The sequence below is a fragment of the Lathyrus oleraceus genome, chromosome 1 (assembly GCF_024323335.1).
Source record: "Lathyrus oleraceus cultivar Zhongwan6 chromosome 1, CAAS_Psat_ZW6_1.0, whole genome shotgun sequence".
Lineage (NCBI taxonomy): Eukaryota > Viridiplantae > Streptophyta > Magnoliopsida > Fabales > Fabaceae > Lathyrus > Lathyrus oleraceus.
This window is the reverse complement of record NC_066579.1, coordinates 420,472,981-420,489,889: the sequence shown is the minus strand read 5'-3', so window position 1 is coordinate 420,489,889 and position 16,909 is coordinate 420,472,981. Positions and strand designations below refer to the sequence as shown.

General features: G+C 39.0%; 59 non-coding genes and 1 pseudogene across 59 annotated transcripts; all 60 read left to right on the top strand.

Annotated features, from left to right (window-relative positions):
- Nucleotides 1-187: 187 nt before the first annotated feature.
- LOC127116941 (5S ribosomal RNA) lies at nt 188-305 on the top strand. The gene has a single exon (XR_007801718.1). It is a non-coding gene; the product is annotated as a 5S ribosomal RNA (ribosomal RNA).
- Nucleotides 306-460: 155 nt separating this feature from the next.
- Nucleotides 461-579, top strand: LOC127116177 (5S ribosomal RNA). The gene has a single exon (XR_007801155.1). It is a non-coding gene; the product is annotated as a 5S ribosomal RNA (ribosomal RNA).
- A 157-nt stretch (nt 580-736) lies between these two features.
- LOC127116958 (uncharacterized) lies at nt 737-869 on the top strand (annotated as a pseudogene).
- A 158-nt stretch (nt 870-1,027) lies between these two features.
- On the top strand, nt 1,028-1,146 carry LOC127116165 (5S ribosomal RNA). The gene has a single exon (XR_007801144.1). It is a non-coding gene; the product is annotated as a 5S ribosomal RNA (ribosomal RNA).
- A 160-nt stretch (nt 1,147-1,306) lies between these two features.
- On the top strand, nt 1,307-1,425 carry LOC127116154 (5S ribosomal RNA). The gene has a single exon (XR_007801133.1). It is a non-coding gene; the product is annotated as a 5S ribosomal RNA (ribosomal RNA).
- A 160-nt stretch (nt 1,426-1,585) lies between these two features.
- On the top strand, nt 1,586-1,704 carry LOC127116142 (5S ribosomal RNA). Its single transcript, XR_007801122.1, has one exon. It is a non-coding gene; the product is annotated as a 5S ribosomal RNA (ribosomal RNA).
- A 191-nt stretch (nt 1,705-1,895) lies between these two features.
- Nucleotides 1,896-2,014, top strand: LOC127116130 (5S ribosomal RNA). The gene has a single exon (XR_007801111.1). It is a non-coding gene; the product is annotated as a 5S ribosomal RNA (ribosomal RNA).
- A 160-nt stretch (nt 2,015-2,174) lies between these two features.
- On the top strand, nt 2,175-2,293 carry LOC127116119 (5S ribosomal RNA). The gene has a single exon (XR_007801100.1). It is a non-coding gene; the product is annotated as a 5S ribosomal RNA (ribosomal RNA).
- Nucleotides 2,294-2,452: 159 nt separating this feature from the next.
- LOC127116106 (5S ribosomal RNA) lies at nt 2,453-2,571 on the top strand. The gene has a single exon (XR_007801089.1). It is a non-coding gene; the product is annotated as a 5S ribosomal RNA (ribosomal RNA).
- Nucleotides 2,572-2,731: 160 nt separating this feature from the next.
- Nucleotides 2,732-2,850, top strand: LOC127116094 (5S ribosomal RNA). Its single transcript, XR_007801078.1, has one exon. It is a non-coding gene; the product is annotated as a 5S ribosomal RNA (ribosomal RNA).
- A 157-nt stretch (nt 2,851-3,007) lies between these two features.
- Nucleotides 3,008-3,126, top strand: LOC127116083 (5S ribosomal RNA). Its single transcript, XR_007801068.1, has one exon. It is a non-coding gene; the product is annotated as a 5S ribosomal RNA (ribosomal RNA).
- A 159-nt stretch (nt 3,127-3,285) lies between these two features.
- Nucleotides 3,286-3,404, top strand: LOC127116071 (5S ribosomal RNA). The gene has a single exon (XR_007801057.1). It is a non-coding gene; the product is annotated as a 5S ribosomal RNA (ribosomal RNA).
- A 164-nt stretch (nt 3,405-3,568) lies between these two features.
- Nucleotides 3,569-3,687, top strand: LOC127116060 (5S ribosomal RNA). The gene has a single exon (XR_007801047.1). It is a non-coding gene; the product is annotated as a 5S ribosomal RNA (ribosomal RNA).
- A 160-nt stretch (nt 3,688-3,847) lies between these two features.
- On the top strand, nt 3,848-3,966 carry LOC127116048 (5S ribosomal RNA). The gene has a single exon (XR_007801036.1). It is a non-coding gene; the product is annotated as a 5S ribosomal RNA (ribosomal RNA).
- A 159-nt stretch (nt 3,967-4,125) lies between these two features.
- LOC127116036 (5S ribosomal RNA) lies at nt 4,126-4,244 on the top strand. Its single transcript, XR_007801026.1, has one exon. It is a non-coding gene; the product is annotated as a 5S ribosomal RNA (ribosomal RNA).
- A 160-nt stretch (nt 4,245-4,404) lies between these two features.
- On the top strand, nt 4,405-4,523 carry LOC127116024 (5S ribosomal RNA). Its single transcript, XR_007801015.1, has one exon. It is a non-coding gene; the product is annotated as a 5S ribosomal RNA (ribosomal RNA).
- A 160-nt stretch (nt 4,524-4,683) lies between these two features.
- LOC127116013 (5S ribosomal RNA) lies at nt 4,684-4,802 on the top strand. The gene has a single exon (XR_007801004.1). It is a non-coding gene; the product is annotated as a 5S ribosomal RNA (ribosomal RNA).
- Nucleotides 4,803-4,962: 160 nt separating this feature from the next.
- On the top strand, nt 4,963-5,081 carry LOC127116001 (5S ribosomal RNA). Its single transcript, XR_007800993.1, has one exon. It is a non-coding gene; the product is annotated as a 5S ribosomal RNA (ribosomal RNA).
- A 160-nt stretch (nt 5,082-5,241) lies between these two features.
- LOC127115988 (5S ribosomal RNA) lies at nt 5,242-5,360 on the top strand. The gene has a single exon (XR_007800982.1). It is a non-coding gene; the product is annotated as a 5S ribosomal RNA (ribosomal RNA).
- A 159-nt stretch (nt 5,361-5,519) lies between these two features.
- Nucleotides 5,520-5,638, top strand: LOC127115975 (5S ribosomal RNA). The gene has a single exon (XR_007800971.1). It is a non-coding gene; the product is annotated as a 5S ribosomal RNA (ribosomal RNA).
- A 159-nt stretch (nt 5,639-5,797) lies between these two features.
- Nucleotides 5,798-5,916, top strand: LOC127115964 (5S ribosomal RNA). The gene has a single exon (XR_007800960.1). It is a non-coding gene; the product is annotated as a 5S ribosomal RNA (ribosomal RNA).
- A 160-nt stretch (nt 5,917-6,076) lies between these two features.
- On the top strand, nt 6,077-6,195 carry LOC127115952 (5S ribosomal RNA). The gene has a single exon (XR_007800949.1). It is a non-coding gene; the product is annotated as a 5S ribosomal RNA (ribosomal RNA).
- Nucleotides 6,196-6,357: 162 nt separating this feature from the next.
- LOC127115941 (5S ribosomal RNA) lies at nt 6,358-6,476 on the top strand. Its single transcript, XR_007800938.1, has one exon. It is a non-coding gene; the product is annotated as a 5S ribosomal RNA (ribosomal RNA).
- Nucleotides 6,477-6,636: 160 nt separating this feature from the next.
- On the top strand, nt 6,637-6,755 carry LOC127117204 (5S ribosomal RNA). The gene has a single exon (XR_007801960.1). It is a non-coding gene; the product is annotated as a 5S ribosomal RNA (ribosomal RNA).
- Nucleotides 6,756-6,916: 161 nt separating this feature from the next.
- On the top strand, nt 6,917-7,035 carry LOC127117191 (5S ribosomal RNA). The gene has a single exon (XR_007801949.1). It is a non-coding gene; the product is annotated as a 5S ribosomal RNA (ribosomal RNA).
- Nucleotides 7,036-7,193: 158 nt separating this feature from the next.
- LOC127117179 (5S ribosomal RNA) lies at nt 7,194-7,312 on the top strand. The gene has a single exon (XR_007801938.1). It is a non-coding gene; the product is annotated as a 5S ribosomal RNA (ribosomal RNA).
- A 160-nt stretch (nt 7,313-7,472) lies between these two features.
- Nucleotides 7,473-7,591, top strand: LOC127117168 (5S ribosomal RNA). The gene has a single exon (XR_007801925.1). It is a non-coding gene; the product is annotated as a 5S ribosomal RNA (ribosomal RNA).
- A 160-nt stretch (nt 7,592-7,751) lies between these two features.
- On the top strand, nt 7,752-7,870 carry LOC127117157 (5S ribosomal RNA). Its single transcript, XR_007801913.1, has one exon. It is a non-coding gene; the product is annotated as a 5S ribosomal RNA (ribosomal RNA).
- Nucleotides 7,871-8,030: 160 nt separating this feature from the next.
- LOC127117145 (5S ribosomal RNA) lies at nt 8,031-8,149 on the top strand. The gene has a single exon (XR_007801904.1). It is a non-coding gene; the product is annotated as a 5S ribosomal RNA (ribosomal RNA).
- A 160-nt stretch (nt 8,150-8,309) lies between these two features.
- LOC127117133 (5S ribosomal RNA) lies at nt 8,310-8,428 on the top strand. The gene has a single exon (XR_007801893.1). It is a non-coding gene; the product is annotated as a 5S ribosomal RNA (ribosomal RNA).
- A 161-nt stretch (nt 8,429-8,589) lies between these two features.
- Nucleotides 8,590-8,708, top strand: LOC127117122 (5S ribosomal RNA). The gene has a single exon (XR_007801882.1). It is a non-coding gene; the product is annotated as a 5S ribosomal RNA (ribosomal RNA).
- A 160-nt stretch (nt 8,709-8,868) lies between these two features.
- On the top strand, nt 8,869-8,987 carry LOC127117111 (5S ribosomal RNA). Its single transcript, XR_007801871.1, has one exon. It is a non-coding gene; the product is annotated as a 5S ribosomal RNA (ribosomal RNA).
- Nucleotides 8,988-9,147: 160 nt separating this feature from the next.
- Nucleotides 9,148-9,266, top strand: LOC127117100 (5S ribosomal RNA). Its single transcript, XR_007801860.1, has one exon. It is a non-coding gene; the product is annotated as a 5S ribosomal RNA (ribosomal RNA).
- Nucleotides 9,267-9,426: 160 nt separating this feature from the next.
- On the top strand, nt 9,427-9,545 carry LOC127117088 (5S ribosomal RNA). Its single transcript, XR_007801849.1, has one exon. It is a non-coding gene; the product is annotated as a 5S ribosomal RNA (ribosomal RNA).
- Nucleotides 9,546-9,705: 160 nt separating this feature from the next.
- LOC127117077 (5S ribosomal RNA) lies at nt 9,706-9,824 on the top strand. Its single transcript, XR_007801838.1, has one exon. It is a non-coding gene; the product is annotated as a 5S ribosomal RNA (ribosomal RNA).
- Nucleotides 9,825-9,984: 160 nt separating this feature from the next.
- Nucleotides 9,985-10,103, top strand: LOC127117065 (5S ribosomal RNA). The gene has a single exon (XR_007801826.1). It is a non-coding gene; the product is annotated as a 5S ribosomal RNA (ribosomal RNA).
- Nucleotides 10,104-10,263: 160 nt separating this feature from the next.
- On the top strand, nt 10,264-10,382 carry LOC127117053 (5S ribosomal RNA). The gene has a single exon (XR_007801815.1). It is a non-coding gene; the product is annotated as a 5S ribosomal RNA (ribosomal RNA).
- A 160-nt stretch (nt 10,383-10,542) lies between these two features.
- Nucleotides 10,543-10,661, top strand: LOC127117040 (5S ribosomal RNA). Its single transcript, XR_007801804.1, has one exon. It is a non-coding gene; the product is annotated as a 5S ribosomal RNA (ribosomal RNA).
- Nucleotides 10,662-10,821: 160 nt separating this feature from the next.
- Nucleotides 10,822-10,940, top strand: LOC127117027 (5S ribosomal RNA). The gene has a single exon (XR_007801790.1). It is a non-coding gene; the product is annotated as a 5S ribosomal RNA (ribosomal RNA).
- Nucleotides 10,941-11,100: 160 nt separating this feature from the next.
- On the top strand, nt 11,101-11,219 carry LOC127117015 (5S ribosomal RNA). Its single transcript, XR_007801778.1, has one exon. It is a non-coding gene; the product is annotated as a 5S ribosomal RNA (ribosomal RNA).
- Nucleotides 11,220-11,379: 160 nt separating this feature from the next.
- LOC127117004 (5S ribosomal RNA) lies at nt 11,380-11,498 on the top strand. The gene has a single exon (XR_007801768.1). It is a non-coding gene; the product is annotated as a 5S ribosomal RNA (ribosomal RNA).
- A 160-nt stretch (nt 11,499-11,658) lies between these two features.
- LOC127116992 (5S ribosomal RNA) lies at nt 11,659-11,777 on the top strand. Its single transcript, XR_007801757.1, has one exon. It is a non-coding gene; the product is annotated as a 5S ribosomal RNA (ribosomal RNA).
- Nucleotides 11,778-11,938: 161 nt separating this feature from the next.
- LOC127116980 (5S ribosomal RNA) lies at nt 11,939-12,057 on the top strand. Its single transcript, XR_007801745.1, has one exon. It is a non-coding gene; the product is annotated as a 5S ribosomal RNA (ribosomal RNA).
- Nucleotides 12,058-12,217: 160 nt separating this feature from the next.
- On the top strand, nt 12,218-12,336 carry LOC127116972 (5S ribosomal RNA). Its single transcript, XR_007801737.1, has one exon. It is a non-coding gene; the product is annotated as a 5S ribosomal RNA (ribosomal RNA).
- Nucleotides 12,337-12,496: 160 nt separating this feature from the next.
- LOC127116971 (5S ribosomal RNA) lies at nt 12,497-12,615 on the top strand. The gene has a single exon (XR_007801736.1). It is a non-coding gene; the product is annotated as a 5S ribosomal RNA (ribosomal RNA).
- Nucleotides 12,616-12,775: 160 nt separating this feature from the next.
- On the top strand, nt 12,776-12,894 carry LOC127116969 (5S ribosomal RNA). Its single transcript, XR_007801735.1, has one exon. It is a non-coding gene; the product is annotated as a 5S ribosomal RNA (ribosomal RNA).
- A 159-nt stretch (nt 12,895-13,053) lies between these two features.
- Nucleotides 13,054-13,172, top strand: LOC127116968 (5S ribosomal RNA). The gene has a single exon (XR_007801734.1). It is a non-coding gene; the product is annotated as a 5S ribosomal RNA (ribosomal RNA).
- A 162-nt stretch (nt 13,173-13,334) lies between these two features.
- Nucleotides 13,335-13,453, top strand: LOC127116962 (5S ribosomal RNA). The gene has a single exon (XR_007801733.1). It is a non-coding gene; the product is annotated as a 5S ribosomal RNA (ribosomal RNA).
- Nucleotides 13,454-13,613: 160 nt separating this feature from the next.
- On the top strand, nt 13,614-13,732 carry LOC127116949 (5S ribosomal RNA). Its single transcript, XR_007801724.1, has one exon. It is a non-coding gene; the product is annotated as a 5S ribosomal RNA (ribosomal RNA).
- Nucleotides 13,733-13,892: 160 nt separating this feature from the next.
- Nucleotides 13,893-14,011, top strand: LOC127116936 (5S ribosomal RNA). Its single transcript, XR_007801715.1, has one exon. It is a non-coding gene; the product is annotated as a 5S ribosomal RNA (ribosomal RNA).
- Nucleotides 14,012-14,171: 160 nt separating this feature from the next.
- LOC127116935 (5S ribosomal RNA) lies at nt 14,172-14,289 on the top strand. The gene has a single exon (XR_007801714.1). It is a non-coding gene; the product is annotated as a 5S ribosomal RNA (ribosomal RNA).
- A 160-nt stretch (nt 14,290-14,449) lies between these two features.
- Nucleotides 14,450-14,568, top strand: LOC127116925 (5S ribosomal RNA). The gene has a single exon (XR_007801704.1). It is a non-coding gene; the product is annotated as a 5S ribosomal RNA (ribosomal RNA).
- Nucleotides 14,569-14,728: 160 nt separating this feature from the next.
- Nucleotides 14,729-14,847, top strand: LOC127116908 (5S ribosomal RNA). Its single transcript, XR_007801688.1, has one exon. It is a non-coding gene; the product is annotated as a 5S ribosomal RNA (ribosomal RNA).
- Nucleotides 14,848-15,007: 160 nt separating this feature from the next.
- LOC127116934 (5S ribosomal RNA) lies at nt 15,008-15,125 on the top strand. The gene has a single exon (XR_007801713.1). It is a non-coding gene; the product is annotated as a 5S ribosomal RNA (ribosomal RNA).
- A 160-nt stretch (nt 15,126-15,285) lies between these two features.
- Nucleotides 15,286-15,404, top strand: LOC127116907 (5S ribosomal RNA). The gene has a single exon (XR_007801687.1). It is a non-coding gene; the product is annotated as a 5S ribosomal RNA (ribosomal RNA).
- Nucleotides 15,405-15,564: 160 nt separating this feature from the next.
- LOC127116933 (5S ribosomal RNA) lies at nt 15,565-15,682 on the top strand. The gene has a single exon (XR_007801712.1). It is a non-coding gene; the product is annotated as a 5S ribosomal RNA (ribosomal RNA).
- Nucleotides 15,683-15,842: 160 nt separating this feature from the next.
- Nucleotides 15,843-15,961, top strand: LOC127116913 (5S ribosomal RNA). Its single transcript, XR_007801693.1, has one exon. It is a non-coding gene; the product is annotated as a 5S ribosomal RNA (ribosomal RNA).
- Nucleotides 15,962-16,121: 160 nt separating this feature from the next.
- LOC127116902 (5S ribosomal RNA) lies at nt 16,122-16,240 on the top strand. Its single transcript, XR_007801682.1, has one exon. It is a non-coding gene; the product is annotated as a 5S ribosomal RNA (ribosomal RNA).
- A 160-nt stretch (nt 16,241-16,400) lies between these two features.
- LOC127116890 (5S ribosomal RNA) lies at nt 16,401-16,519 on the top strand. The gene has a single exon (XR_007801671.1). It is a non-coding gene; the product is annotated as a 5S ribosomal RNA (ribosomal RNA).
- A 160-nt stretch (nt 16,520-16,679) lies between these two features.
- On the top strand, nt 16,680-16,798 carry LOC127116878 (5S ribosomal RNA). The gene has a single exon (XR_007801660.1). It is a non-coding gene; the product is annotated as a 5S ribosomal RNA (ribosomal RNA).
- The last annotated feature ends 111 nt before the right edge of the window (nt 16,799-16,909 follow it).

Below are 16,909 nucleotides of genomic sequence, written 5' to 3'. Positions count from 1 at the left end.
TGACCTCCTGGGAAGTCCTTGTTGCACCTCTTTTTTGCGATTTTTTAAATACTTCTATTCATTTCTGTTAGCCGGCGTAAAAGAATCGGAAAAAGTAGGAAAACAATATTTCAACGTTAATTGTGTTTGTTCTGCCGTTAATAAGTGAAAGAAATAAAATATATACAATTAAAGCGCATTTAATATCAGGTGCGATCATACCAGCACTAATGCACCCGATCCCATCAGAACTCCGCAGTTAAGCGTGCTTGGGCGAGAGTAGTACTAGGATGGGTGACCTCCTGGGAAGTCCTTGTTTGCACCTCTTTTTGCGATTTTTTAAATACTTCTATTCATTTCTGTTAGCCGGCGTAAAAGAATCGGAAAAAGTAGAAAACAATATTTCAACGTTAATTGTGTTTGTTCTGCCGTTAATAAGTGAAAGAAATAAAATATATACAATTAAAGCGCATTTAATATCAGGTGCGATCATACCAGCACTAATGCACCGGATCCCATCAGAACTCCGCAGTTAAGCGTGCTTGGGCGAGAGTAGTACTAGGATGGGTGACCTCCTGGGAAGTCCTTGTGTTGCACCTCTTTTTGCGATTTTTTAAATACTTCTATTCATTTCTGTTAGCCGGCGTAAAAGAATCGGAAAAGTAGGAGAAAACAAATATTTCAACGTTAATGTGTTTGTTCTGCCGTTAATAAGTGAAAGAAATAAAATATATACAATTAAAGCGCATTTAATATCAGGTGCGATCATACCAGCACTAATGCACCGGATCCCATCAGAACTCCGCAGTTAAGCGTGCTTGGGCGAGAGTGAGCGGATCGATGTAGTACTAGGATGGGTGACCTCCTGGGAAGTCCTTGTGTTGCACCTCTTTTTTGCGATTTTTTAAATACTTCTATTCATTTCTGTTAGCCGGCGTAAAAGAATCGGAAAAAGTAGGAGAAAACAATATTTCAACGTTAATTGTGTTTGTTCTGCCGTTAATAAGTGAAAGAAATAAATATATACAATTAAAGCGCATTTAATATCAGGTGCGATCATACCAGCACTAATGCACCGGATCCCATCAGAACTCCGCAGTTAAGCGTGCTTGGGCGAGAGTAGTACTAGGATGGGTGACCTCCTGGGAAGTCCTTGTGTTGCACCTCTTTTTTGCGATTTTTTAAATACTTCTATTCATTTCTGTTAGCCGGCGTAAAAGAATCGGAAAAAGTAGGAGAAAACAAATATTTCAACGTTAATTGTGTTTGTTCTGCCGTTAATAAGTGAAAGAAATAAAATATATACAATTAAAGCGCATTTAATATCAGGTGCGATCATACCAGCACTAATGCACCGGATCCCATCAGAACTCCGCAGTTAAGCGTGCTTGGGCGAGAGTAGTACTAGGATGGGTGACCTCCTGGGAAGTCCTTGTGTTGCACCTCTTTTTTGCGATTTTTTAAATACTTCTATTCATTTCTGTTAGCCGGCGTAAAAGAATCGGAAAAAGTAGGAGAAACAAAATATTTCAACGTTAATTGTGTTTGTTCTGCCGTTAATAAGTGAAAGAAATAAAATATATACAATTAAAGCGCATTTAATATCAGGTGCGATCATACCAGCACTAATGCACCGGATCCCATCAGAACTCCGCAGTTAAGCGTGCTTGGGCGAGAGTAGTACTAGGATGGGTGACCTCCTGGGAAGTCCTTGTGTTGCACCTCTTTTTTGCGATTTTTTAAATACTTCTATTCATTTCTGTTAGCCGGCGTAAAAGAATCGGAAAAAGTAGGAGAAAACAAATAAAAAGAATCGGAAAAAGTAGGAGAAAACAAATATTTCAACGTTAATTGTTTTGTTCTGCCGTTAATAAGTGAAAGAAATAAATATATACAATTAAAGCGCATTTAATATCAGGTGCGATCATACCAGCACTAATGCACCGGATCCCATCAGAACTCCGCAGTTAAGCGTGCTTGGGCGAGAGTAGTACTAGGATGGGTGACCTCCTGGGAAGTCCTTGTGTTGCACCTCTTTTTTGCGATTTTTTAAATACTTCTATTCATTTCTGTTAGCCGGCGTAAAAGAATCGGAAAAAGTAGGAGAAAACAAATATTTCAACGTTAATTGTGTTTGTTCTGCCGTTAATAAGTGAAAGAAATAAAATATATACAATTAAAGCGCATTTAATATCAGGTGCGATCATACCAGCACTAATGCACCGGATCCCATCAGAACTCCGCAGTTAAGCGTGCTTGGGCGAGAGTAGTACTAGGATGGGTGACCTCCTGGGAAGTCCTTGTGTTGCACCTCTTTTTTGCGATTTTTTAATACTTCTATTCATTTCTGTTAGCCGGCGTAAAAGAATCGGAAAAAGTAGGAGAAAACAAATATTTCAACGTTAATTGTGTTTGTTCTGCCGTTAATAAGTGAAAGAAATAAAATATATACAATTAAAGCGCATTTAATATCAGGTGCGATCATACCAGCACTAATGCACCGGATCCCATCAGAACTCCGCAGTTAAGCGTGCTTGGGCGAGAGTAGTACTAGGATGGGTGACCTCCTGGGAAGTCCTTGTGTTGCACCTCTTTTTTGCGATTTTTTAAATACTTCTATTCATTTCTGTTAGCCGGCGTAAAAGAATCGGAAAAAGTAGGAGAAAACAAATATTTCAACGTTAATTGTGTTTGTTCTGCCGTTAATAAGTGAAAGAAATAAAATATATACAATTAAAGCGCATTTAATATCAGGTGCGATCATACCAGCACTAATGCACCGGATCCCATCAGAACTCCGCAGTTAAGCGTGCTTGGGCGAGAGTAGTACTAGGATGGGTGACCTCCTGGGAAGTCCTTGTGTTGCACCTCTTTTTTGCGATTTTTTAAATACTTCTATTCATTTCTGTTAGCCGGCGTAAAAGAATCGGAAAATAGGAGAAAACAAATATTTCAACGTTAATTGTGTTTGTTCTGCCGTTAATAAGTGAAAGAAATAAATATATACAATTAAAGCGCATTTAATATCAGGTGCGATCATACCAGCACTAATGCACCGGATCCCATCAGAACTCCGCAGTTAAGCGTGCTTGGGCGAGAGTAGTACTAGGATGGGTGACCTCCTGGGAAGTCCTTGTGTTGCACCTCTTTTTTGCGATTTTTTAAATACTTCTATTCATTTCTGTTAGCCGGCGTAAAAGAATCGGAAAAAGTAGGAGAAAACAAATATTTCAACGTTAATTGTGTTTGTTCTGCCGTTAATAAGTGAAAGAAATAAATATATACAATTAAAGCGCATTTAATATCAGGTGCGATCATACCAGCACTAATGCACCGGATCCCATCAGAACTCCGCAGTTAAGCGTGCTTGGGCGAGAGTAGTACTAGGATGGGTGACCTCCTGGGAAGTCCTTGTGTTGCACCTCTTTTTTTGCGATTTTTTAAATACTTCTATTCATTTCTGTTAGCCGGCGTAAAAGAATCGGAAAAAGTAGGAGAAAACAAATATTTCAACGTTAATTGTGTTTGTTGTTCTGCCGTTAATAAGTGAAAGAAATAAAATATATACAATTAAAGCGCATTTAATATCAGGTGCGATCATACCAGCACTAATGCACCGGATCCCATCAGAACTCCGCAGTTAAGCGTGCTTGGGCGAGAGTAGTACTAGGATGGGTGACCTCCTGGGAAGTCCTTGTGTTGCACCTCTTTTTTGCGATTTTTTAAATACTTCTATTCATTTCTGTTAGCCGGCGTAAAAGAATCGGAAAAAGTAGGAGAAAACAAATATTTCAACGTTAATTGTGTTTGTTCTGCCGTTAATAAGTGAAAGAAATAAAATATATACAATTAAAGCGCATTTAATATCAGGTGCGATCATACCAGCACTAATGCACCGGATCCCATCAGAACTCCGCAGTTAAGCGTGCTTGGGCGAGAGTAGTACTAGGATGGGTGACCTCCTGGGAAGTCCTTGTGTTGCACCTCTTTTTTGCGATTTTTTAAATACTTCTATTCATTTCTGTTAGCCGGCGTAAAAGAATCGGAAAAAGTAGGAGAAAACAAATATTTCAACGTTAATTGTGTTTGTTCTGCCGTTAATAAGTGAAAGAATAAAATATATACAATTAAAGCGCATTTAATATCAGGTGCGATCATACCAGCACTAATGCACCGGATCCCATCAGAACTCCGCAGTTAAGCGTGCTTGGGCGAGAGTAGTACTAGGATGGGTGACCTCCTGGGAAGTCCTTGTGTTGCACCTCTTTTTTGCGATTTTTTAAATACTTCTATTCATTTCTGTTAGCCGGCGTAAAAGAATCGGAAAAAGTAGGAGAAAACAAATATTTCAACGTTAATTGTGTTTGTTCTGCCGTTAATAAGTGAAAGAAATAAAATATATACAATTAAAGCGCATTTAATATCAGGTGCGATCATACCAGCACTAATGCACCGGATCCCATCAGAACTCCGCAGTTAAGCGTGCTTGGGCGAGAGTAGTACTAGGATGGGTGACCTCCTGGGAAGTCCTTGTGTTGCACCTCTTTTTTGCGATTTTTTAAATACTTCTATTCATTTCTGTTAGCCGGCGTAAAAGAATCGGAAAAAGTAGGAGAAAACAAATATTTCAACGTTAATTGTGTTTGTTCTGCCGTTAATAAGTGAAAGAAATAAAATATATACAATTAAAGCGCATTTAATATCAGGTGCGATCATACCAGCACTAATGCACCGGATCCCATCAGAACTCCGCAGTTAAGCGTGCTTGGGCGAGAGTAGTACTAGGATGGGTGACCTCCTGGGAAGTCCTTGTGTTGCACCTCTTTTTTGCGATTTTTTAAATACTTCTATTCATTTCTGTTAGCCGGCGTAAAAGAATCGGAAAAAGTAGGAGAAAACAAATATTTCAACGTTAATTGTGTTTGTTCTGCCGTTAATAAGTGAAAGAAATAAAATATATACAATTAAAGCGCATTTAATATCAGGTGCGATCATACCAGCACTAATGCACCGGATCCCATCAGAACTCCGCAGTTAAGCGTGCTTGGGCGAGAGTAGTACTAGGATGGGTGACCTCCTGGGAAGTCCTTGTGTTGCACCTCTTTTTTGCGATTTTTTAAATACTTCTATTCATTTCTGTTAGCCGGCGTAAAAGAATCGGAAAAAGTAGGAGAAAACAAATATTTCAACGTTAATTGTGTTTGTTCTGCCGTTAATAAGTGAAAGAAATAAAATATATACAATTAAAGCGCATTTAATATCAGGTGCGATCATACCAGCACTAATGCACCGGATCCCATCAGAACTCCGCAGTTAAGCGTGCTTGGGCGAGAGTAGTACTAGGATGGGTGACCTCCTGGGAAGTCCTTGTGTTGCACCTCTTTTTGCGATTTTTTAAATACTTCTATTCATTTCTGTTAGCCGGCGTAAAAGAATCGGAAAAAGTAGGAGAAAACAAATATTTCAACGTTAATTGTGTTTGTTCTGCCGTTAATAAGTGAAAGAAATAAAATATATACAATTAAAGCGCATTTAATATCAGGTGCGATCATACCAGCACTAATGCACCGGATCCCATCAGAACTCCGCAGTTAAGCGTGCTTGGGCGAGAGTAGTACTAGGATGGGTGACCTCCTGGGAAGTCCTTGTGTTGCACCTCTTTTTTGCGATTTTTTAAATACTTCTATTCATTTCTGTTAGCCGGCGTAAAAGAATCGGAAAAAAGTAGGAGAAAACAAATATTTCAACGTTAATTGTGTTTGTTCTGCCGTTAATAAGTGAAAGAAATAAAAATATACAATAAAGCGCATTTAATATCAGGTGCGATCATACCAGCACTAATGCACCGGATCCCATCAGAACTCCGCAGTTAAGCGTGCTTGGGCGAGAGTAGTACTAGGATGGGTGACCTCCTGGGAAGTCCTTGTGTTGCACCTCTTTTTTGCGATTTTTTAAATACTTCTATTCATTTCTGTTAGCCGGCGTAAAAGAATCGGAAAAAGTAGGAGAAAACAAATATTTCAACGTTAATTGTGTTTGTTCTGCCGTTAATAAGTGAAAGAAATAAAATATATACAATTAAAGCGCATTTAATATCAGGTGCGATCATACCAGCACTAATGCACCGGATCCCATCAGAACTCCGCAGTTAAGCGTGCTTGGGCGAGAGTAGTACTAGGATGGGTGACCTCCTGGGAAGTCCTTGTGTTGCACCTCTTTTTTGCGATTTTTTAAATACTTCTATTCATTTCTGTTAGCCGGCGTAAAAGAATCGGAAAAAAAGTAGGAGAAAACAAATATTTCAACGTTAATTGTGTTTGTTCTGCCGTTAATAAGTGAAAGAAATAAAATATATACAATTAAAGCGCATTTAATATCAGGTGCGATCATACCAGCACTAATGCACCGGATCCCATCAGAACTCCGCAGTTAAGCGTGCTTGGGCGAGAGTAGTACTAGGATGGGTGACCTCCTGGGAAGTCCTTGTGTTGCACCTCTTTTTTGCGATTTTTTAAATACTTCTATTCATTTCTGTTAGCCGGCGTAAAAGAATCGGAAAAAGTAGGAGAAAACAAATATTTCAACGTTAATTGTGTTTGTTCTGCCGTTAATAAGTGAAAGAAATAAAATATATACAATTAAAGCGCATTTAATATCAGGTGCGATCATACCAGCACTAATGCACCGGATCCCATCAGAACTCCGCAGTTAAGCGTGCTTGGGCGAGAGTAGTACTAGGATGGGTGACCTCCTGGGAAGTCCTTGTGTTGCACCTCTTTTTTGCGATTTTTTAAATACTTCTATTCATTTCTGTTAGCCGGCGTAAAAGAATCGGAAAAAAGTAGGAGAAAACAAATATTTCAACGTTAATTGTGTTTGTTCTGCCGTTAATAAGTGAAAGAAATAAAATATATACAATTAAAGCGCATTTAATATCAGGTGCGATCATACCAGCACTAATGCACCGGATCCCATCAGAACTCCGCAGTTAAGCGTGCTTGGGCGAGAGTAGTACTAGGATGGGTGACCTCCTGGGAAGTCCTTGTGTTGCACCTCTTTTTGCGATTTTTTAAATACTTCTATTCATTTCTGTTAGCCGGCGTAAAAGAATCGGAAAAAGTAGGAGAAAACAAATATTTCAACGTTAATTGTGTTTGTTCTGCCGTTAATAAGTGAAAGAAAAAAATATATACAATTAAAGCGCATTTAATATCAGGTGCGATCATACCAGCACTAATGCACCGGATCCCATCAGAACTCCGCAGTTAAGCGTGCTTGGGCGAGAGTAGTACTAGGATGGGTGACCTCCTGGGAAGTCCTTGTGTTGCACCTCTTTTTTGCGATTTTTTAAATACTTCTATTCATTTCTGTTAGCCGGCGTAAAAGAATCGGAAAAAGTAGGAGAAAACAAATATTTCAACGTTAATTGTGTTTGTTCTGCCGTTAATAAGTGAAAGAAATAAAATATATACAATTAAAGCGCATTTAATATCAGGTGCGATCATACCAGCACTAATGCACCGGATCCCATCAGAACTCCGCAGTTAAGCGTGCTTGGGCGAGAGTAGTACTAGGATGGGTGACCTCCTGGGAAGTCCTTGTGTTGCACCTCTTTTTTGCGATTTTTTAAATACTTCTATTCATTTCTGTTAGCCGGCGTAAAAGAATCGGAAAAAGTAGGAGAAAACAAATATTTCAACGTTAATTGTGTTTGTTCTGCCGTTAATAAGTGAAAGAAATAAAATATATACAATTAAAGCGCATTTAATATCAGGTGCGATCATACCAGCACTAATGCACCGGATCCCATCAGAACTCCGCAGTTAAGCGTGCTTGGGCGAGAGTAGTACTAGGATGGGTGACCTCCTGGGAAGTCCTTGTGTTGCACCTCTTTTTTGCGATTTTTTAAATACTTCTATTCATTTCTGTTAGCCGGCGTAAAAGAATCGGAAAAAGTAGGAGAAAACAAATATTTCAACGTTAATTGTGTTTGTTCTGCCGTTAATAAGTGAAAGAAATAAAATATATACAATTAAAGCGCATTTAATATCAGGTGCGATCATACCAGCACTAATGCACCGGATCCCATCAGAACTCCGCAGTTAAGCGTGCTTGGGCGAGAGTAGTACTAGGATGGGTGACCTCCTGGGAAGTCCTTGTGTTGCACCTCTTTTTTGCGATTTTTTAAATACTTCTATTCATTTCTGTTAGCCGGCGTAAAAGAATCGGAAAAAGTAGGAGAAAACAAATATTTCAACGTTAATTGTGTTTGTTCTGCCGTTAATAAGTGAAAGAAATAAAATATATACAATTAAAGCGCATTTAATATCAGGTGCGATCATACCAGCACTAATGCACCGGATCCCATCAGAACTCCGCAGTTAAGCGTGCTTGGGCGAGAGTAGTACTAGGATGGGTGACCTCCTGGGAAGTCCTTGTGTTGCACCTCTTTTTTGCGATTTTTTAAATACTTCTATTCATTTCTGTTAGCCGGCGTAAAAGAATCGGAAAAAAGTAGGAGAAAACAAATATTTCAACGTTAATTGTGTTTGTTCTGCCGTTAATAAGTGAAAGAAATAAAATATATACAATTAAAGCGCATTTAATATCAGGTGCGATCATACCAGCACTAATGCACCGGATCCCATCAGAACTCCGCAGTTAAGCGTGCTTGGGCGAGAGTAGTACTAGGATGGGTGACCTCCTGGGAAGTCCTTGTGTTGCACCTCTTTTTTGCGATTTTTTAAATACTTCTATTCATTTCTGTTAGCCGGCGTAAAAGAATCGGAAAAAGTAGGAGAAAACAAATATTTCAACGTTAATTGTGTTTGTTCTGCCGTTAATAAGTGAAAGAAATAAAATATATACAATTAAAGCGCATTTAATATCAGGTGCGATCATACCAGCACTAATGCACCGGATCCCATCAGAACTCCGCAGTTAAGCGTGCTTGGGCGAGAGTAGTACTAGGATGGGTGACCTCCTGGGAAGTCCTTGTGTTGCACCTCTTTTTTGCGATTTTTTAAATACTTCTATTCATTTCTGTTAGCCGGCGTAAAAGAATCGGAAAAAGTAGGAGAAAACAAATATTTCAACGTTAATTGTGTTTGTTCTGCCGTTAATAAGTGAAAGAAATAAAATATATACAATTAAAGCGCATTTAATATCAGGTGCGATCATACCAGCACTAATGCACCGGATCCCATCAGAACTCCGCAGTTAAGCGTGCTTGGGCGAGAGTAGTACTAGGATGGGTGACCTCCTGGGAAGTCCTTGTGTTGCACCTCTTTTTTGCGATTTTTTAAATACTTCTATTCATTTCTGTTAGCCGGCGTAAAAGAATCGGAAAAAGTAGGAGAAAACAAATATTTCAACGTTAATTGTGTTTGTTCTGCCGTTAATAAGTGAAAGAAATAAAATATATACAATTAAAGCGCATTTAATATCAGGTGCGATCATACCAGCACTAATGCACCGGATCCCATCAGAACTCCGCAGTTAAGCGTGCTTGGGCGAGAGTAGTACTAGGATGGGTGACCTCCTGGGAAGTCCTTGTGTTGCACCTCTTTTTTGCGATTTTTTAAATACTTCTATTCATTTCTGTTAGCCGGCGTAAAAGAATCGGAAAAAGTAGGAGAAAACAAATATTTCAACGTTAATTGTGTTTGTTCTGCCGTTAATAAGTGAAAGAAATAAAATATATACAATTAAAGCGCATTTAATATCAGGTGCGATCATACCAGCACTAATGCACCGGATCCCATCAGAACTCCGCAGTTAAGCGTGCTTGGGCGAGAGTAGTACTAGGATGGGTGACCTCCTGGGAAGTCCTTGTGTTGCACCTCTTTTTTGCGATTTTTTAAATACTTCTATTCATTTCTGTTAGCCGGCGTAAAAGAATCGGAAAAAGTAGGAGAAAACAAATATTTCAACGTTAATTGTGTTTGTTCTGCCGTTAATAAGTGAAAGAAATAAAATATATACAATTAAAGCGCATTTAATATCAGGTGCGATCATACCAGCACTAATGCACCGGATCCCATCAGAACTCCGCAGTTAAGCGTGCTTGGGCGAGAGTAGTACTAGGATGGGTGACCTCCTGGGAAGTCCTTGTGTTGCACCTCTTTTTTGCGATTTTTTAAATACTTCTATTCATTTCTGTTAGCCGGCGTAAAAGAATCGGAAAAAGTAGGAGAAAACAAATATTTCAACGTTAATTGTGTTTGTTCTGCCGTTAATAAGTGAAAGAAATAAAATATATACAATTAAAGCGCATTTAATATCAGGTGCGATCATACCAGCACTAATGCACCGGATCCCATCAGAACTCCGCAGTTAAGCGTGCTTGGGCGAGAGTAGTACTAGGATGGGTGACCTCCTGGGAAGTCCTTGTGTTGCACCTCTTTTTTGCGATTTTTTAAATACTTCTATTCATTTCTGTTAGCCGGCGTAAAAGAATCGGAAAAAGTAGGAGAAAACAAATATTTCAACGTTAATTGTGTTTGTTCTGCCGTTAATAAGTGAAAGAAATAAAATATATACAATTAAAGCGCATTTAATATCAGGTGCGATCATACCAGCACTAATGCACCGGATCCCATCAGAACTCCGCAGTTAAGCGTGCTTGGGCGAGAGTAGTACTAGGATGGGTGACCTCCTGGGAAGTCCTTGTGTTGCACCTCTTTTTTGCGATTTTTTAAATACTTCTATTCATTTCTGTTAGCCGGCGTAAAAGAATCGGAAAAAGTAGGAGAAAACAAATATTTCAACGTTAATTGTGTTTGTTCTGCCGTTAATAAGTGAAAGAAATAAAATATATACAATTAAAGCGCATTTAATATCAGGTGCGATCATACCAGCACTAATGCACCGGATCCCATCAGAACTCCGCAGTTAAGCGTGCTTGGGCGAGAGTAGTACTAGGATGGGTGACCTCCTGGGAAGTCCTTGTGTTGCACCTCTTTTTTGCGATTTTTTAAATACTTCTATTCATTTCTGTTAGCCGGCGTAAAAGAATCGGAAAAAGTAGGAGAAAACAAATATTTCAACGTTAATTGTGTTTGTTCTGCCGTTAATAAGTGAAAGAAATAAAATATATACAATTAAAGCGCATTTAATATCAGGTGCGATCATACCAGCACTAATGCACCGGATCCCATCAGAACTCCGCAGTTAAGCGTGCTTGGGCGAGAGTAGTACTAGGATGGGTGACCTCCTGGGAAGTCCTTGTGTTGCACCTCTTTTTTGCGATTTTTTAAATACTTCTATTCATTTCTGTTAGCCGGCGTAAAAGAATCGGAAAAAGTAGGAGAAAACAAATATTTCAACGTTAATTGTGTTTGTTCTGCCGTTAATAAGTGAAAGAAATAAAATATATACAATTAAAGCGCATTTAATATCAGGTGCGATCATACCAGCACTAATGCACCGGATCCCATCAGAACTCCGCAGTTAAGCGTGCTTGGGCGAGAGTAGTACTAGGATGGGTGACCTCCTGGGAAGTCCTTGTGTTGCACCTCTTTTTTGCGATTTTTTAAATACTTCTATTCATTTCTGTTAGCCGGCGTAAAAGAATCGGAAAAAGTAGGAGAAAACAAATATTTCAACGTTAATTGTGTTTGTTCTGCCGTTAATAAGTGAAAGAAATAAAATATATACAATTAAAGCGCATTTAATATCAGGTGCGATCATACCAGCACTAATGCACCGGATCCCATCAGAACTCCGCAGTTAAGCGTGCTTGGGCGAGAGTAGTACTAGGATGGGTGACCTCCTGGGAAGTCCTTGTGTTGCACCTCTTTTTTGCGATTTTTTAAATACTTCTATTCATTTCTGTTAGCCGGCGTAAAAGAATCGGAAAAAAGTAGGAGAAAACAAATATTTCAACGTTAATTGTGTTTGTTCTGCCGTTAATAAGTGAAAGAAATAAAATATATACAATTAAAGCGCATTTAATATCAGGTGCGATCATACCAGCACTAATGCACCGGATCCCATCAGAACTCCGCAGTTAAGCGTGCTTGGGCGAGAGTAGTACTAGGATGGGTGACCTCCTGGGAAGTCCTTGTGTTGCACCTCTTTTTTGCGATTTTTTAAATACTTCTATTCATTTCTGTTAGCCGGCGTAAAAGAATCGGAAAAAGTAGGAGAAAACAAATATTTCAACGTTAATTGTGTTTGTTCTGCCGTTAATAAGTGAAAGAAATAAAATATATACAATTAAAGCGCATTTAATATCAGGTGCGATCATACCAGCACTAATGCACCGGATCCCATCAGAACTCCGCAGTTAAGCGTGCTTGGGCGAGAGTAGTACTAGGATGGGTGACCTCCTGGGAAGTCCTTGTGTTGCACCTCTTTTTTGCGATTTTTTAAATACTTCTATTCATTTCTGTTAGCCGGCGTAAAAGAATCGGAAAAAGTAGGAGAAAACAAATATTTCAACGTTAATTGTGTTTGTTCTGCCGTTAATAAGTGAAAGAAATAAAATATATACAATTAAAGCGCATTTAATATCAGGTGCGATCATACCAGCACTAATGCACCGGATCCCATCAGAACTCCGCAGTTAAGCGTGCTTGGGCGAGAGTAGTACTAGGATGGGTGACCTCCTGGGAAGTCCTTGTGTTGCACCTCTTTTTTGCGATTTTTTAAATACTTCTATTCATTTCTGTTAGCCGGCGTAAAAGAATCGGAAAAAGTAGGAGAAAACAAATATTTCAACGTTAATTGTGTTTGTTCTGCCGTTAATAAGTGAAAGAAATAAAATATATACAATTAAAGCGCATTTAATATCAGGTGCGATCATACCAGCACTAATGCACCGGATCCCATCAGAACTCCGCAGTTAAGCGTGCTTGGGCGAGAGTAGTACTAGGATGGGTGACCTCCTGGGAAGTCCTTGTGTTGCACCTCTTTTTTGCGATTTTTAAATACTTCTATTCATTTCTGTTAGCCGGCGTAAAAGAATCGGAAAAAGTAGGAGAAAACAAATATTTCAACGTTAATTGTGTTTGTTCTGCCGTTAATAAGTGAAAGAAATAAAATATATACAATTAAAGCGCATTTAATATCAGGTGCGATCATACCAGCACTAATGCACCGGATCCCATCAGAACTCCGCAGTTAAGCGTGCTTGGGCGAGAGTAGTACTAGGATGGGTGACCTCCTGGGAAGTCCTTGTGTTGCACCTCTTTTTTGCGATTTTTTAAATACTTCTATTCATTTCTGTTAGCCGGCGTAAAAGAATCGGAAAAAAAGTAGGAGAAAACAAATATTTCAACGTTAATTGTGTTTGTTCTGCCGTTAATAAGTGAAAGAAATAAAATATATACAATTAAAGCGCATTTAATATCAGGTGCGATCATACCAGCACTAATGCACCGGATCCCATCAGAACTCCGCAGTTAAGCGTGCTTGGGCGAGAGTAGTACTAGGATGGGTGACCTCCTGGGAAGTCCTTGTGTTGCACCTCTTTTTTGCGATTTTTTAAATACTTCTATTCATTTCTGTTAGCCGGCGTAAAAGAATCGGAAAAAGTAGGAGAAAACAAATATTTCAACGTTAATTGTGTTTGTTCTGCCGTTAATAAGTGAAAGAAATAAAATATATACAATTAAAGCGCATTTAATATCAGGTGCGATCATACCAGCACTAATGCACCGGATCCCATCAGAACTCCGCAGTTAAGCGTGCTTGGGCGAGAGTAGTACTAGGATGGGTGACCTCCTGGGAAGTCCTTGTGTTGCACCTCTTTTTTGCGATTTTTTAAATACTTCTATTCATTTCTGTTAGCCGGCGTAAAAGAATCGGAAAAAGTAGGAGAAAACAAATATTTCAACGTTAATTGTGTTTGTTCTGCCGTTAATAAGTGAAAGAAATAAAATATATACAATTAAAGCGCATTTAATATCAGGTGCGATCATACCAGCACTAATGCACCGGATCCCATCAGAACTCCGCAGTTAAGCGTGCTTGGGCGAGAGTAGTACTAGGATGGGTGACCTCCTGGGAAGTCCTTGTGTTGCACCTCTTTTTTGCGATTTTTTAAATACTTCTATTCATTTCTGTTAGCCGGCGTAAAAGAATCGGAAAAAGTAGGAGAAAACAAATATTTCAACGTTAATTGTGTTTGTTCTGCCGTTAATAAGTGAAAGAAATAAAATATATACAATTAAAGCGCATTTAATATCAGGTGCGATCATACCAGCACTAATGCACCGGATCCCATCAAACTCCGCAGTTAAGCGTGCTTGGGCGAGAGTAGTACTAGGATGGGTGACCTCCTGGGAAGTCCTTGTGTTGCACCTCTTTTTTGCGATTTTTTAAATACTTCTATTCATTTCTGTTAGCCGGCGTAAAAGAATCGGAAAAAGTAGGAGAAAACAAATATTTCAACGTTAATTGTGTTTGTTCTGCCGTTAATAAGTGAAAGAAATAAAATATATACAATTAAAGCGCATTTAATATCAGGTGCGATCATACCAGCACTAATGCACCGGATCCCATCAGAACTCCGCAGTTAAGCGTGCTTGGGCGAGAGTAGTACTAGGATGGGTGACCTCCTGGGAAGTCCTTGTGTTGCACCTCTTTTTTGCGATTTTTTAAATACTTCTATTCATTTCTGTTAGCCGGCGTAAAAGAATCGGAAAAAGTAGGAGAAAACAAATATTTCAACGTTAATTGTGTTTGTTCTGCCGTTAATAAGTGAAAGAAATAAAATATATACAATTAAAGCGCATTTAATATCAGGTGCGATCATACCAGCACTAATGCACCGGATCCCATCAAAACTCCGCAGTTAAGCGTGCTTGGGCGAGAGTAGTACTAGGATGGGTGACCTCCTGGGAAGTCCTTGTGTTGCACCTCTTTTTTGCGATTTTTTAAATACTTCTATTCATTTCTGTTAGCCGGCGTAAAAGAATCGGAAAAAGTAGGAGAAAACAAATATTTCAACGTTAATTGTGTTTGTTCTGCCGTTAATAAGTGAAAGAAATAAAATATATACAATTAAAGCGCATTTAATATCAGGTGCGATCATACCAGCACTAATGCACCGGATCCCATCAAACTCCGCAGTTAAGCGTGCTTGGGCGAGAGTAGTACTAGGATGGGTGACCTCCTGGGAAGTCCTTGTGTTGCACCTCTTTTTTGCGATTTTTTAAATACTTCTATTCATTTCTGTTAGCCGGCGTAAAAGAATCGGAAAAAGTAGGAGAAAACAAATATTTCAACGTTAATTGTGTTTGTTCTGCCGTTAATAAGTGAAAGAAATAAAATATATACAATTAAAGCGCATTTAATATCAGGTGCGATCATACCAGCACTAATGCACCGGATCCCATCAAAACTCCGCAGTTAAGCGTGCTTGGGCGAGAGTAGTACTAGGATGGGTGACCTCCTGGGAAGTCCTTGTGTTGCACCTCTTTTTTGCGATTTTTTAAATACTTCTATTCATTTCTGTTAGCCGGCGTAAAAGAATCGGAAAAAGTAGGAGAAAACAAATATTTCAACGTTAATTGTGTTTGTTCTGCCGTTAATAAGTGAAAGAAATAAAATATATACAATTAAAGCGCATTTAATATCAGGTGCGATCATACCAGCACTAATGCACCGGATCCCATCAAACTCCGCAGTTAAGCGTGCTTGGGCGAGAGTAGTACTAGGATGGGTGACCTCCTGGGAAGTCCTTGTGTTGCACCTCTTTTTTGCGATTTTTTAAATACTTCTATTCATTTCTGTTAGCCGGCGTAAAAGAATCGGAAAAAGTAGGAGAAAACAAATATTTCAACGTTAATTGTGTTTGTTCTGCCGTTAATAAGTGAAAGAAATAAAATATATACAATTAAAGCGCATTTAATATCAGGTGCGATCATACCAGCACTAATGCACCGGATCCCATCAGAACTCCGCAGTTAAGCGTGCTTGGGCGAGAGTAGTACTAGGATGGGTGACCTCCTGGGAAGTCCTTGTGTTGCACCTCTTTTTTGCGATTTTTTAAATACTTCTATTCATTTCTGTTAGCCGGCGTAAAAGAATCGGAAAAAGTAGGAGAAAACAAATATTTCAACGTTAATTGTGTTTGTTCTGCCGTTAATAAGTGAAAGAAATAAAATATATACAATTAAAGCGCATTTAATATCAGGTGCGATCATACCAGCACTAATGCACCGGATCCCATCAGAACTCCGCAGTTAAGCGTGCTTGGGCGAGAGTAGTACTAGGATGGGTGACCTCCTGGGAAGTCCTTGTGTTGCACCTCTTTTTTGCGATTTTTTAAATACTTCTATTCATTTCTGTTAGCCGGCGTAAAAGAATCGGAAAAAGTAGGAGAAAACAAATATTTCAACGTTAATTGTGTTTGTTCTGCCGTTAATAAGTGAAAGAAATAAAATATATACAATTAAAGCGCATTTAATATCAGGTGCGATCATACCAGCACTAATGCACCGGATCCCATCAGAACTCCGCAGTTAAGCGTGCTTGGGCGAGAGTAGTACTAGGATGGGTGACCTCCTGGGAAGTCCTTGTGTTGCACCTCTTTTTTGCGATTTTTTAAATACTTCTATTCATTTCTGTTAGCCGGCGTAAAAGAATCGGAAAAAGTAGGAGAAAACAAATATTTCAACGTTAATTGTGTTTGTTCTGCCGTTAATAAGTGAAAGAAATAAAATATATACAATTAAAGCGCATTTAATATCAGGTGCGATCATACCAGCACTAATGCACCGGATCCCATCAGAACTCCGCAGTTAAGCGTGCTTGGGCGAGAGTAGTACTAGGATGGGTGACCTCCTGGGAAGTCCTTGTGTTGCACCTCTTTTTTGCGATTTTTTAAATACTTCTATTCATTTCTGTTAGCCGGCGTAAAAGAATCGGAAAAAGTAGGAGAAAACAAATATTTCAACGTTAATTGTGTTTGTTCTGCCGT